This window comes from Protopterus annectens, chromosome 2.part1 (assembly GCF_019279795.1).
Source record: "Protopterus annectens isolate FY-2018-M chromosome 2.part1, PAN1.0, whole genome shotgun sequence".
NCBI classification, from domain to species: Eukaryota; Metazoa; Chordata; order Ceratodontiformes; family Protopteridae; genus Protopterus; species Protopterus annectens.
The window spans coordinates 281,542,463-281,558,759 of record NC_056729.1 but is presented as its reverse complement, the minus strand read 5'-3'; positions in this window follow the sequence as shown (position 1 = coordinate 281,558,759).

Sequence of the window (16,297 nt, the reverse complement as noted above, 5' to 3'; positions counted from 1 at the left end):
TTTTACTCTGTAACATTAATTAATATGCATGGATATAAAAAACAGGTTTAGCTGAATTTGACTATGTTTGTGTTATTTTGGGTTGTCATACTTTATAGTCTCATAGGTTATGTAGTAGCATATTTATACTTGTATATATGTATGTATTTATGCATGTTTGTAGAACTGAATGAAGTCTGTAGCTTTTTGTAGGACTTTAGTATCATATAGCAAACATGGCTAATAGTTTTGAATACATAGATAATGCTTACTGCTGTGTATATGAGGACACAGACATTATTGTACCTGCCATTGTATATATGTGAATGTTGCCTGCTGGTTGTGTTTTAATTCCTGTGGTATAGATGTGTATTTCCCTCTCTTCTGGCAATTAAATAGGTTACATTCTTTCTTTTGTTAACTAGTTTAGTCTGTCTGGGCAGAAAAGTCCAATTTCAGCATAGGCCTAAGAGAAAATCTCCACGCAAAGAAAAAAGACATATTTACATGTGTACATCGTTCAGTAATGCATTAAAGGAAAATTGCACAGTTATACATTGTCTGTTGAAGCATAGCATTAAATTTACATGGGTACATTGTTCAGTCATACATTAAAGGTACAATACACATTTATATCACATCAGCTGAAATAAACATTAATCTTTTGAATGTTGTAGACATATAAACAGTTTTGCAGTTTTAAGTAATAATTAGTAAAGGAAGTGGTATTTTATGGAGGTTTACTGATCAGTTAAGCCTGGTACTGAGAGCAACAGCTCAGTGTAGTTTGATGTGATTGACGAGAAATAGCTAGTGGTACTGTAACAGTGAGTTATAGTGCCAGGTATTTGAAAAGCTGAGTAATGACTGGAGAGGAAAAAAAATGAAAAAATGAGATAGAGAAAGCAGTAGCTGAAGAGAAATGAAGGCTGAGGGTAAATGGAGTAGAGGGTAGAGGAGGACTCAAGAGGGGAAGAGAAAGAGGAACAAGACAGATTTTAGGGGAGTGGTGGGCACAGTAGAGAGAACAGAACATACAACTGATGTATGTATGTGAAAGGTCATCATAGGGAGTTATGCAAAAAATAGTGCATTTGGCTACCCCGGTGAAGAGCATGATAACAGCCATGAATCAGCCAGGTGTTGTTCATAGGTTCATAGGTAGGTACTAGGCTATCGGCCCAAGGGCCTACGTAAGCCTAGCCAACAAGGCTCCCTGGCTTACGCCACCGAAGAAAGTTATTTTCCTGTGCCACTGTCGAGCAGAGACACAGAAGTGATCCTCGGGGTGTAGTTCCTATTTCCCATCCACTCATCAAGATTTTTCTTGAAGAGTGCTAATGAAGAACTTTGCTTGATATAGATGGGTAGCCTGTTCCAGAGTATGGGAAGTCTCTGGGACAGGAATCTATCCCTCCAGCATGTCCTGTTTATTGTGGTGACAAGGTTTAGGTCCCTAGAGCATGTAGCTCGGAGGGACTGGGAGTTCTTTAGGTGTAGCATGTCCAACAGCTCTCGGTTTGACATAGCTTTATATGTTAGGCAGAGATCACCTCGTAGTTGGAGATATGCTACAGAGTAAAGCTGGAATTTTTTGAGGCGGTCAGTGTAAGGCATTTGTTTGAGGCCAGTAATCCTCTTTGTGAGGTACTTCTGTGACCTTTCCAGCTGCTGCAGATGCCTTGTGAGGTACATTCCAAAAGGGGCGTTGTACTCTATAATGGGTCTAATGAGTGTCGAGTAGAGGGGAACAATGACCTCTTTTTTCCTGGATGAGAACCCTTTTATGATGAGGTGTGCCATGTAGAAGGACTTCCTGACTACTGTGGCGATGTGACTATCAAAGGAGAGACTACTGTCCACATGGGTCCCAAGGTCTCTTATCACACATTCAGTGTTAAGTAGATTGCTGCCTATGTGGTAGTTCATGGGTACTGACTTTTTACCAAAAGGGATGACACTGCACTTTTTGGCACTTAGCTTGAGGCCATGGCTCTGACACCAGGAATCTGTATCAGCGAGGCCTTCTGTAGGATTTCCACATCATTTGGGGACTTGACTATGGCTCCTAGTTTGCAGTCATCTGTGAACTTCATTAGCCAGAGGCCTTCTGTTTTAGCCTGTACTTCAGAGAAGTAGATACCAAACAGGAGAGGTCCCAGGACAGAACCCTGTAGTACTCCACTTGTCACTGCTTTGAGGTCAGATTTGGAGTCTGCAACTTTTACAGTGTGAGTTCTGTCAATGAGCCAATTGGCAACCCATCTTGTGACGTAGTGATTTATACCTAGTTTAGTGAGTTTAGCTATAATTCCAGAATGAGGGATGGTGTCGAAAGCCTTGGTGAGGTCAAGATAGGCTGTGTGAACCACCTTACCCTCATCTACGGCTTTGGTGACTGCCTCAAAGAAGTCGATAAGATTCAGGAGTCATGATCTGCCTTTCACAAACCCTAACTGGATGGGATCCAGAGTTTGGAGGTTACCAATGTATTTCTTTATGAGTTCCATGATGATACGTTCCATGGCCTTGCAGACCAGGCTCGTCAGGCTAATAGGTCGATAGTTCCCGGGATCAGTGGTGGCTCTCCCTTTGTGGAGTGGGATAACTGTTGCTGTGCACCATTCAGTGTGCACAAAGCCTGATGTGAGGCTATTATTGAACATGGTGCTTAAGTGGGGAGCCAGTTCGTTCTGAAGTTTGTGTAAAACGCAGCCTGGGATGTTGTCCGGTCCCATGGATGCTGTGTTTTTGGCTTTAGAGAGTGCAGCTTTTACCTGCGTAGTTGTAATTACAGGGACTCTGCATTCTTACTCTATAGATATGGACCCTTTACGGGGTGAGGGGGGGTAAAGTTAGCACTGAACCTGTCTGGCAGGATGTTGGCAATATCAGTTGGTTCTGTAATTTTCATGCCTTTGTGCTGTAACTCAAAGCAGATCTGGGTGTTGCCATCGAAATTCTTGACCTAGCTATAGAATGCTTTGTGGTTGTCCTTAGAATTAATGGCGATTTTCTTTTCATAGCTAGCTTTGGAGGATCTTATAAGGGATCTCAGCTTCTTACTGAGGCTGACCAGGGAGCTCCTCCACTCGTGGGATTTTACTCTCTTTTGCAACAGATTCTTCCTTCTGTTGTACAGTTTATTTATGGCAGGGGACCACCAGATTGGCTTCCTTTTTTTTGAGGATAGCGTCTTGGTTCTGTTTGGGATAGCACAATCCACGCACTCGTGCAAGTGCTTATAGAGTGCATTTGTGTAGGATTCAGCAGTTGTAACTGTACTGTCCATCTGCATGGGTGTAATGAAGTTCACCACGTCTGTCTTAAGAAGCATGAAGTTGGCTTTGGAGAATTTTTTTACTGTGGTTTCCTTAATGGGGGCATGGGGGTGGGATGTGGATATCAAGGGTGATTAGCTTATGGTCGGATTAGACCAACGAAAAGTTGACTTCAGGTGTAGAACACCGGTCACTCATGTTGGTAATGACTAGGTCTAGGATATTGTTGCCCCTGGTGGGAGTGTGGATAAGTTGATCCAGGGTATTGGAGTTTATGAATTCCAGAAAGTGTTGAGTTAAGGAGTTGGTACACGAGTAGTTTTCCCAGATAATGGTGGGGTAGTTGAAGTCACCCATTATTAGGTTGTTTGGTTGAACCCTAATATTTTCCAGTACATCAAGAAAAGAGGAGTGGTAATCCTGGGGCATGGTGGGGGATCTGTAGCAAGCTACAATTTAGATTGCAGTTTTGCCCAGAGTTAGTTGCACTTGGATAACCTCGGATGCATTATGCTGAGCAATTAGCCTGGAGGTGTGAATATCCTTAATGAATATGGACACACCTCCGCCTTTGGTGTTTTGGTCCAGGTTACATGGCCAAAAAGTGTGGTATGAGTTATCAGCCTGGTAGTGCAGGGGTGCTCTCTGGAGCCTTGGACCAGGTCTCAGTCACTGCACACATATCAATGTTCTCCATTTTAAGGAGTGCCTCGAGAGAGTGCATTTTGAGATTTAAACTTCTAGCATTGAGTAGCATTGCCCTCAGTTTTTGCTTGCCTGTTCCTGTTATGGTGGTGAATTTGTTATTTGAACCTTGCCCAAAAAAGGCAATATAGGGGCAGCAAGAGCCTTAGCCAGTATCTGGAATCCCAGGGGCGACAAGTGCAGGCCATCTGTGGTAAAGCATCCTGGTCTGTTGACCATGTCATCCCAAGCAGACAGATACTGGATCCCCTTAGAATGACTTATGTTTGGTTTGAAATCACATAGGCTGCTTGTTTGCCTTAGACAGATTGGTAATTTGTTCCATAGTTTTGATTATAGGTTATGAGGTGGGGGATATTGTTGTAAGATGTTACTCAGAGTAAGACATTTATTTGAACAATGTATGTTAATTGGATATAAGTTAGGTGCTGAAGTAATTGTTTCAGGGTTAGGCAGTTGTGACTTCTATAGGAGAGGTTACCAGCAAATTTTTCCACGTTATTGTAACAAGTTTCAAGCTTGTTAGGTATAGTAGTTTGCAAATTAGTCAGTATTGGATGGCACAGTGGCGCAGTGGTGTAGCAGTTAGCATTGTCACCTCACAGCAAGAGGTTCTCCAGATTTATTCTCAGCTGGGGTGCCTTCTGTCTGAAGTCTACATGTCCTCCCTGCATTCGTGTGAGTTTTCTCTGGGTGGTTTCCTCTCATGTTACAAAGAGATGTGTCTGGAGTATTTCTCCCTGGGCCACTGCTGAAAATTGGCTTGTTCCAAGTTGGACTTTCCCAGTAAACAAATGTTAAATAAAATAATAATAATCATAATATTTGAAGTGCAAAGGATTATGCATAGGAGGTAAGATGAATTAATGTTTTTTTCTGGCTGGGTTTGTGAGGTAGGGTTTGGATAGATATAGTAGTCCTCTTTTAATGTTTTTTTTTTTGATAGCTTGTTGTATGTGTTAAGTTGAATTTAACGTTCTTGTTGATAGTAATACCCAATGGTTGTGTGTGTTACTATTTCTATGCTGAGTTTGTTGGCTGAAGTAATAATGAAGGAGTGTTTCATGGTGGAGAGTTGACTGGGTGTAAAAAAGCACACATTTGCTTCTTAGGACTTGAGTAAGTTTTCATTTTCTAGCTAGGATTCAATGGTGGAGAAAGATGTTTGAGTGATGGTTTAAAGTTGTGAGAGATTTGGTGCACAGATCAGGGCAGAGTCATCTGCAAATTGCACAATGGGTGCACGTTTGGTTGCTTTATTCCGGTTGTTAATGTAAATATTAAATAGCAGTCATCCAAGCATAGAGCCTTTGGGGACTCAGAGAGAAATAGGTAGTAATGGGGAGAAATTGTTTTGCCATTTTACAGCCTGTAGTTATTAGAAAGGCAGTTATGAAAACATGAAAGTGACAGATGGCTTAGAGAGGAGAGTTTATTCAGTAATTTTGAGTGGGAGACAGAGTCAAAGAGTATGGCGAGACTAGAAGACCAGTGTTCCTATTGGAGTTGATGACTTTAGTAAAATCGAGAAGTACAGTTATGGTATTATGCCAAGGACAAAATCCATGCTTTATTAGGAGAGTAAATTATTGTTTACTTGATAGTTGTATAGTTGGGTCTATATTATGTCAGTGAAATGGCATTATAGCGAATGTCGTTTCACTGGCACATATAGACCGAAATCTGAAAAGAGCTAAACCCCAGTTCACTGATTTTTTTTCCCATGAAAAAAAATCAGTGGACCAGCAAAACACAACACACCACTTAAAACATTACAAAATGGGGGGCTTCAGCCCCACATCCCGCAATACCCCCCTAACTAAATATACCAACTCTGAGATCGCACTACAGTGAGGTAAAGGGCAATGTCATGGCTCAGGCCAAGCAATTCATTTTTTTCCCTGGGAAAGAAATCGCTGACCTGTGCTTTTGCTCTTTTCGGATTTTGGTCTATATGTGTCGATGAAGGAGATGGGACAGACTAGTAGTTTTGCTGCCAATATGAAATACTCGCCTGAAAGGTTGCCTGCTGCCAGACATGTTGGTTTTTGCTGTTTGAGATGCATTTTTTAATGTCAGAGGTATGAAAAGGTTGCAGTGTAAAGGATGAGGGGAATTTATTGTTGGTGTTAGGTATGGTTCTGTGAGAGGGGTAAGATAACCAGTTTGGATGAAGTGGGTATTAATTGGGTGGCTATGTTATTGGTAGAGTCATTTGTTGATGGAGGTAGTGTGTTCTTTTTTTTGGCCTGGATGGAGTAAGTTTTTCATTGATGACCAGAACAGTTTGGGGTTATGTTGGTGTTTGTCAAAAAATTTATTGAAATACATTTTCTTTTCCATTCTGACATGGCATTTTGTCTTATTTCTGAGATTACAGAATTTTTGAAAGTAGTTTTGAGTCTTATTCAGAGACCCTTCTTTTCAGGCTTTGTCTTTAATTTTCATGAGGAATTTAGGTTTTGGTCAGCCATGGTGCTGGATTTGTTTTCATTCATTTCTTTCTAGACTGGGCTAGTTCATTTAGAATGCTTAGGAAAATCCTGTTAAATTCATTGACTGGTTCTTCTAAGGGTAACAACTTGAGGATAGTCCAGTCACATAGGGCCAGATTCCAAAAGACCTGCTGTCAGTGTAAGTCTGCCATGATTCTGAAAGACCTGCTTTCAGTATAAGTGACTTACTTTGGTGTAAGGCCTATCTATAAACAGGCTTTCACCAGGGGGCCAGATTCCAAAAGACCTGCTCTCAGTGTAAGTGGTCACTTGCACTGAGAGCAAGTCTTTTGGAACTGGACACATAGCTGTAGATGGGAGATAAACATTTGTTCTTGGAAGTTAGTGAGGATACGTCCTTGCTTGTACTGTGGTTCTCTGTGAACTTGGGGTTGCTATCTTAATACCTGGTAAATGATCAATGTTGGTGTCTGATGTGGTACCATTGATGGTTATGTTTTTAGGTGATGTGGTTAAGATCTAGTTTAGTACTAATTTTCTCTCATACTATTTTGTTGATTCGGCTGGATGCTTTGGTTAACTGTGTGAAATTATATACAATTAATAGACTGTAAGGGTGAGTCTGAGTTTAATGCTCACCAGTCTATATGGAAATATCCAGCTGTGGTGGTTTTGTGGGTTATGGAATTAGATGAACAGCTGAAAATCTCTTCAGTGGTGTTAATGGTTTCACCTGTGGATATGCAGAGTGCTATGAAGCATATTGTTTTATTTTTGTATAATTGTTTTTGGGTTACTAGAAATTTTGCATTGTTGATCAGAGGAATTGGATATGGAGAGGGAATTTAATTCAAGACTGTTTTTTTTTGAGAAAGATGGGTACTGCACCAGCTGTTTTGTTTATCCTATCTTTTCTTAAAATGTTATATCTTGGGGGTAGAATCTGTATTTGAATGTGTGATTTGAGCCATGTTTCTGATGTGACTATTATATCAGGGGAGTGGAGTGCTACTTCTGAGTGGAACTGAGCTAGTTTGTTACTAATGCTCCTAAGATTCATATGTATAAGGACTAGGCCTTACTTTACTTTGGGGAGTGGATCCTTGGGGATGGAGTGAATTGTCAGGTAGTGTGTTTGGACCAGGGTTAGGATGGATGTCACAGCTTAGTGTAAGGTTTACCATACAGTGGGGCTTTGGTGAGAGCCGTATATTTTTGCTGTGGCTCTTTAGTTTTTTTCTCAAGAGTGTGGGGTTGGTCTTGAGATATATATGTTTATGAAGGGTCTATATCACGACACCAAAAAGTCATTTCTTCGAACGTCTTTTCAATCAAAAATGCCATTAATAGAAATTGCTCTTGTGGGGGGGCTGTGCCCCCCCCCCCCACTAAATATGTATACCAACTCTGAGATCGCACTACAGTGAGGAAAGGGCAAATTTTCCAGTCTTCACTGTACCACAATTTCACAAAAGCAATTTCTATTAACAGCATTTTCGATTGAAAAGCTGTTCGAGGAAATGACTTTTTGATGCCATGATATAGACCCTTTATGAAGGTGGATATGTGTGTGAGACAGTATAGGTTTGGGGAGATTTTCCCGGTGTAGGCATTAATGCAGTGGTTTGGTTTGTAATGGTTAGAAGATGAGGAATGGGTTGGAAATAGATGTCTGTGGTAGGAAGTTATGCTTGCTAGAAGAAGTAGAGGGATAACTATGAATAGCTGTTGAATAAACATGGATCAGTTTGAGGATCTAAATGGTACTGAGTGGTGTGGAGGGAGCAGTTGGACTGTTATTGAGTGAAAAGAGGTTTACCTTCATAATGCTGATCACATTATTGTCAACCCCACTTCCGCGAATACCGAACTACGACTTTACAAAACGTTGAATACTGAATTTCCGAACGGCAAAATCTCGCCCCCTTTTTGACCCATGTTAGCACTGGTGTGTAGGTGTGGCATGGTTGGAAATGTTGAATTTCAAAGTTTTTTCGACATTCGAAAGTTTTCGCGGTTCTGGTTTTGCAGAAACGGTTTGGTGATGTGGCCAGTCAGTTATACGTATCGACATTATGAAGGTAAACCATGGAAAGATATGTGATTTGGGTGTAAGTGTTGGGGGAGGTGTTTGATTGTGTGTATGTGACTGGTTGGGAATCATTGTGGATGTGGTTATATAGGTTTAAATCTAGAATAAGAGGAGCATGTGAGAATTGGGGGTAGCGTAGAGAAGCAGAATGAGCCTGAGCATTGTGAGGATGACGTGAGAGTGAGCAGAGTTGGGCTCAGCTAAGTCAGATGGCATGTATCTTCAGAAGCAATCAGTGAAAGAACTTAGGGCTCACACTACAACTGTGCTCTAAAAGAGATTCTCAAGTATGCAGTATTCACTCTTGGCTGACTTAGCTGGGTATAAAATGGTAAGGGGTGCTTGCTTTAGTGAAGTAATAAGACAGAAATGAGAATGACGCAGAAATAAGAAGTAGAATGAAATTTCGATTGTGGCCTATGACTTTAATATGAGTAAACTGTAGTTTAAATGTGTAATAAAGTGCTAATGCTGTACTCACAATTGAGATTCTTGCTCTATCTGTTAATCAGTGAGTTAATATGACGCAGACATAAGACATCACTATAAACTAGATTCCTTTTCAAGGTTCAGAACATGCTTTGCTAGGACCATTCTCCAGGAGCTCATGGGTCTCTATCCTTCCACATTTCAGGTAGATTAAGTTTTGAAAATCTACTCAAAATGCCACTGAGGCAGTAGGAATGATGAACATAGAGCAGTTGCGTAAGTCCTACTTACCAGTGTCAGTAGATTTTGGAACCCCTCCCCACTGCTTCAGTGGCAGCACTCACCCACCATCCCCCAGATTGTGCATAGCTGAGTTGGGCTTCAACCACTTTGATTTGGCCGTTACTGGAACTGGTTTTTATATGGTATTGTGACTAACTATGAATTTACTCTGGTTTGATGATTCTGGCTTCAGATACTTTCCTCTCCTTCTTTGTATCAGTGGAAAAGGGTCTATATTATCATATTGCATGCTCAGAAGAGTGAATAACAGATAATTGACCCCCATGTAAGCGAAAGCTTACAGCGTCACAACTTCAGAACAGCAATTATTTTTCAATGGAAAACAATCGCTGTTATGAAAAAAAAAAACAAAACAAAAAAAACAGTAAAATATTACTTAACATGGGGGGGCCCCCCTACTTATATATACCAACTCCAAGATCACACTACAGTGCCGAAAAGGCAAAGTAGTGAAAGCAGCAAAACAAATTATTTCTCAGGGAAAGAATTTGCTGAAATGCCACTTCGCTATTTTGCCTTTTTGCTCTTTACTGTTCGACAAAGATGCATTCGACAACGTGCATCTGCGACAGCATAATAGGGAACCAGTGGAAAAGCCCAAGCACTCACTTCCTGTGACAGCTGAAGGCTTCCCTCTTAGGATGTGTTCAGCCAATCAGCTGTCACAGGAAGAGAGAGGGAAGGAGTCTGAGCTTTTAAAAGCTGGCCAGTACTGGGCCGCCTTGGCAGATAATCCAAAATGCCAACGAGACAATGAGAAATGTGAATATCTACTCTCACGTTTAAGTAGGACTTAAGCAACTGAACTATATAAGATAAATGGCCACGGAACCTTCTTTAATTATGTTTATTACTATGCAGAGCTAATTGTAAATGATGACACATACTCAGACCTAGAAGACATAGCTAATCTACTAGCAGACAGATTTAGCTCAAACTTCATCCTCCCTCCCCTCCAATATTCTCAGATCACAACATACCGACATCTACACCTTCCTGAAATCTCCCAAGAACAAGAACTCAAGGTGCTATTTAAGGCCAAGGACAGTGTGTATACTGGACCAAATAACATACTAGGCTGCCTACTGGTCAGCCTGAAACAAGACTTTGTCTGATCACCTACAGAAGCTCTTCAATATCTGCCTCAACCAGACTTCATGCCAGATGAACAGAGGATAGTGAAAGAATTGATAAGACTGTATTATACTGGAATTAACTGGAAATAACTAAAATGAGACTGGAATGAATATCTTTATCTGTTAATTACCAAAACTTGAGCTGAACAGGTGCCAGTCTCTCCTTTATAGGCCAAGTCTTCTCGACCTTTCCAGAATAAATTCTGCACATGCTGTAGTTTGGTTAAGAGTGCATTATTAGTTGTCAACATTATCCGAATACTATCTCCAATAACAGTGCTGATAAACAAGAACAGTCTGTAGAAATTCTGGAATGCTGGATAACAGTAACAGTGTTGATAAATATATATCAAGTTTCTGCACGTATATTCTGATTCTCCTGAATAATACAAACTGAAACAGTCTTTTCCTCCTGGATAGTACGGATATTTGACTTGACTTCAGTACTCAGGCTTGTGTGTCTGTACTGCACTGACCTTTTGCATATTCATCCAAAAGCTAACTTAACTGAATCCACTGACCGTATCTGAAATATATGCTAATATTACAACACCCTGTAATGTTTTACATGCCTCTTTAGCCTTGGTTTCCAAACCTTGTCTTGCATGTGCCTCACAGTCTATTCTTTATCTTGTATTCCATTTCAAGTACACATATCGTTCCCTTGAGAAAGGAACCTTCTGTAGCTCTCCATGAGAAATGTTATTTCTGCAGATCTCATGCTTAGCCAGCAAGATTATCTTTTCCTTTCTACTGAATTGTCTTTCTCTGAAACTGAATGCATACATGAAAACACAAGTCTGACTCTATTTTCAGGGCTATTATTCTACCTTAATGTACTATAGTGAACTCAACTAAGCATACAGTGAAATTCTCAGTCTAACAGATAGCAACAGTCATTCCTTTGTACAGTGGTGGTTCTAAGATTGACCAGTCTCATCTTTAAAACTATGGAAAGGTCATTATGGAATTAATAATTAAAGATATAGGTAACCAACAGACTCTCAACCCAACCCAGTCTGGATTTGTCAAGGACACATCCTGCCTACTTAACCTAGTTGACTTATTTGAAAAAGTTCCTGAAGTAAAGGACAAGGGCAAACACTGCACACTGCAGATCTAGACCTTGCAAAGATGTTTCATACCCTTCAATACTCAAGTACCATAGATAAACCCTCCAAACTAAATGCCACCCCCTTTGTAATTCATTGGATAGCAAACTGGTTCACAAATAGAACTTAGGAAGTTAAGAAGGGTGGCTGTATCCTCTTCAGAAGATGTGTCACTAGCAGTGTACCTCAGGGTTCAATCCTTGGGATGCTCCTCTGGCATTTACTTCTTGGAGGACAAAGCTAATGTTAAAAATTTATGGCTGATCAGGTTTGCAGATATTGGGAAACTTGGTGCTATCACAATCTCATCAGTGAACACCAAAATCCTTCAAGAGTGACTGCCTGAACAAATAGCTGGTGTTGAAAGCATGGACTAAAAAAATAATGACAAAAGGTTTCTAGTTATATCCTGTGGCAAGCAAGACTCCCCAAGTAACTATCACATTGGCAACACAGCCATGAACATTGACCCATCAGTTATGGATCTGGGAACCTTTGTCAGCAATGAACTGCCATTTGATTACCATATATGTACTGTTGTAAGGAAGTCCTTTTTCATCACACAGCTTATTGCTAAAGGTACTGCATCCCAGATCCAGAGAATTGTTCACTCTTCATTGTTACTTTATTTCATTAGCTGTTCCTTAAATGTAGCTCTAAGCATTCCCTGCATTCTTCTCATCACTGATTAGTTAGTTTAAACTGAATGTAAAACTATGTAAATTGTATAACAGTGTAAAGTTTACTTTTAAAAGAAAGTGAACTGCTCTAAAATGTACAGAGAAATACTTTAGCATTCAGTACTATTGTATCACATTTAACATAACATGCTGTTCAATTTTAAACTTATATAACTAGAATTTTCCACTGCTTGTAAAACTCTGTAAATACGTATTCTGGTACAACTTTAAAATGCAAACTTGTTTCAAGTCTTTATATGTTAAGTATGTGCCTATAACTAATTTATTACTTTTTACTGAGCAGCTGAAACACAGTTACTTTATTATTTTTTTTAATTTCTCCAAGTCTTTTGGGTTTCTAATACCATGACGGAAATGGACCCCATTCCTAAGTCAAAGTACGATTAAAGTTCATGAAATTAGTATTGTTTCAATCTTTGATGTCAGCCAGAAGTGCTCTTCGCAGCACCCACAATGTGCCTAGTAATGACTCCTTCTGCAATTCGTATGGAGTTACATGTATTGGTAACATATCTAAATATGATTGTAGATTCTTTTTTATAAGAACCATTGCTCCTACTGCTATTGGAACTGTCTGTGTATCTTTCTTCTACATTGCTCTTGTTTCTGCCTGCAAATCCTGATATTTAATGTCTTTATGTCTCTCTGTACACAAGACACTGTAGTCGCTGGGTGTGGCAATTTCAATGATCAATACTACTGTCATCTTCTTTTCATAGACCACTATATCTGGTATTCTAGCATCTATCTTTTGAACTGTTGATAATGGGTGATCCCATGTAATGTAGACTTCATCATTTTCTATAATACTTTGTGGCTCATGTTTCCAGTGTTTTTCAGCCACTTCAATACCATAATGCTTGCACAATCCCCAGCGCAGCAGTCTTGCCACATTATTATGCCTTTCAATATACAGTCCTTCTGTCATTATTATGTCAGAACCAGCAATGAGGTGTGCAACTCTTTCCAATTCTGTTTAACAAAACCTACATTTGTCTGTTTCTCCCCCATGTTCAATGGACTTTGTAAACCAATGTGTATGTAGCCCACTGTCTTGTACCAGCAATATTAATCTTTCATTTCTTGGTTTGAATTCACCTCTCCTTAACCATTCCTGGTTTCATTCCTGATCAACATGAGGTTCTTCCAGAAGTTTTCTATACTTGTAACTATATTTATGCATTTCCCACATTTCATGCCTTCTCATATGGTCCTTCACCTTATATTCTTTCTTTTGTTTTATGGCACATTCAGTTGCTGCCTGATTTATATCTGTTTGTGGTTTGATTTCCATTCCCGCTTGATGCTGATATGCTTCTGCTAGACTAAGCAGGGAAGCCATCTTAGATTTATTCTCCTCATGCTTCAAAACTTTCACTACATTTGGGTCTTGTAAGGTCAGCATATATGTATGCATGTATGCAGTCCCACGATGGCATATATGTATGTATGCAGTCCCACAATTGCAGATCTATACATGTAATCAGTTTCAAGGAGGCCCATCCCTCTTTCAGAATGGGGAATATATAATCTTGATATGCACTGATTTTTATAAATCATTTGGTGAGAATGAAGCATCCTTGTTTTCCTATCTAATCTATCCAACATGTTTTGGGGACAGTCAATCACTCCAAAACTGTAAGTTAGGAAAAGAAGAGCAAATTGGTTTATAGCTTGAATTTTGTTCCTAGATGTCAACGCTGTTTTCAGCATTAATTTAAGTCTTTTAAAGTATTCCTTACTAAGTTTTATTCACATTTGTTCATGTTTTATTGTTGATCCTTCATCAATTCCTAAATATTTATACAGTCTCTCTTGCTCAAGTTCTTTTATATCACATACTTGTCCCAAACTGATGTTTTCTTGCTGCTGAGGTTTTCCTGCTTTAAAGGTTGCTTTTGCACATTTATCAAGACCAAATGACATTCTTATATCATCTGAAAAAGGTTTGACAACTTGCAGTTGTGCTTTCAGTTCCTCATCTGATGAGCTATACAGTTTTAAATCATTGACAAAGAGAAGATGAGAAGTTTTTACACTTTGTTGTTTTGTAGGAGCCAAATTATAGCCATGGCCTAAGCTGTTAAGTAAACAGCTTAATGGGTTAATGGCAGGGCATAATAGCAACAGTGACTGAGAGTCACCCTGGAATATCCCCCTTTGAATTTTTATCTCTGGAATAATAATTTGATCTTTATCGCGGCTTAATTGAGAAGTAGTCTGTCACTGTTTCATGGTCACTGTAATGTAGTCGATCAGTGTAGGGTGTATCTTATACATTTTTAAGCACTCTTTTATCCATGAATGTAGGATACTATCAAATGCTTTTTTGTAGTCAATCCATGCCATACTTAAATTCTTCCCCTTTTTGCAGTTCTCCACTATGACTTTTATTTAACAACAAATGATCCTTTGCTCCATATGACTTTCTTTTATTGTTATTTTGTTCTATTGCCTTAATTGAGTTTTCTTCTAAATTACTATAAACTCTTTCGGCATCAATTCCAGTGTACAGTTTATACATCGCCATAAGGCAAGTTATTGGTCTATAATTTTTGGAGTAACTTGCAGGTTCACTCTTAAGTAGGAGCATTGTTTTTCCTGTTGTTAGCCAGGTTGGTGTCTGTTTGTGGTGTGTATATAAATAGTTCTTACTCATGGCTAAATCTTCAAGCAAAGATGTTAATACTTTTAACCAGATGTTAGGTACGCCACCTGGGCCTGTGGTTTTCCAATTAGAGTTTTTTTTTTATTTTGTTTCAATCTCTCTGGTGTTACTTCATCCCATTTCATATCCTGTGCCTTTAAACTTCTTATTCTTTCTGTTGCTTCTTCTGTCCATTTAGTATCTTTGTTATGTTCCACAGGATTGTCATAGATACTTCTCCAAAATGTATCTATTTTTCTTTTCTTGGTCATCTTTCAATTCCTTTTACCTTGTTTCCCAATTCTCTATAAAACATTTTTGGGTCATCAATAAATTGCGTATTTTGTAATTTTCATGTATATATTTATCTGCATATCTTCTAAGTTTTTCCACCGGTGCTGAGATTTGTAGTTTGTTACTTGTGATAGTGCATGATAGATCCTGATCTGTTCTAATACTGCACATTGTTTTTATCACGTTTATCTTTCTAAGTATTTTTGTTGATCTGTTCCCTTTTCTATACTCTTTACTTAGTGATTTTATTGATGTGCTTATAGTTTATTAGATCAACAAATATGCTGTAGGTAATGGCCGTGTATCACACAACTGTTTTGTACTTATCAAACATCTTCAGAACAAAACTTAGCACCCCCCCCCTATTTTTTTCACAAAGAACATAAAAAAAAAAAAAACAGAAGTTAAGAAAAAAAAGGAATTGGAAACTCACCCCTGGTTTGGAACCTATGTCTCTAATGGACAGAGTTAGCCAAACATGCTTGACCACAAGTCCCAGCCTAAATATACCCCCTAGAATAACTTTAGTGTTACTAAACTTGTCAGACACATTTGGATGCATTGTTAGGATTTAAAAGATCCCAGTGATCATTAGAGTAGTTTATGCCTATGAACCTATAAATGGCACTCATTAGGTTGAAAACTGAGTATAGTGCCCCTTTTCTTATATAGTTGTCCAAACACTTGACACAGATGGCTAGACCACAATGTTTTCTCACTAAAAAACAAACAAACAAAAAAATGGCCTAAATCATAAAAAGTTCACAGACCATCTCAAAGCGTAGTTCGCCTTCTGAGTATCATACAGGTTACTGAGGGGGTGACATCTGACTCACATAGAATGCTTCAGCAGTCCCCATTCTGTCAGGCTTATTACACATTTGCAAGTCCAAAGGTGTCATGAACACCCGCTCAAGAGATCTCAATCTCTTATGCAATATAAATAAAACAACTTAGAGGGACAGGATTTTTCACAGAGAATACTGCTTTTAGGGAGTGTCTTCCACTTTACATAAAATAAAATGCTTCTCTTAGTCTATTCAGGTGCAATTTTGACTCATGGGTGGATAACTACAAATTCACACCCAATTTAGCCACCTCTGTCCCTCAAGGATATGGGGAACATGTACATTTCCTCACATAACCTTGTTTGGCCCAATGG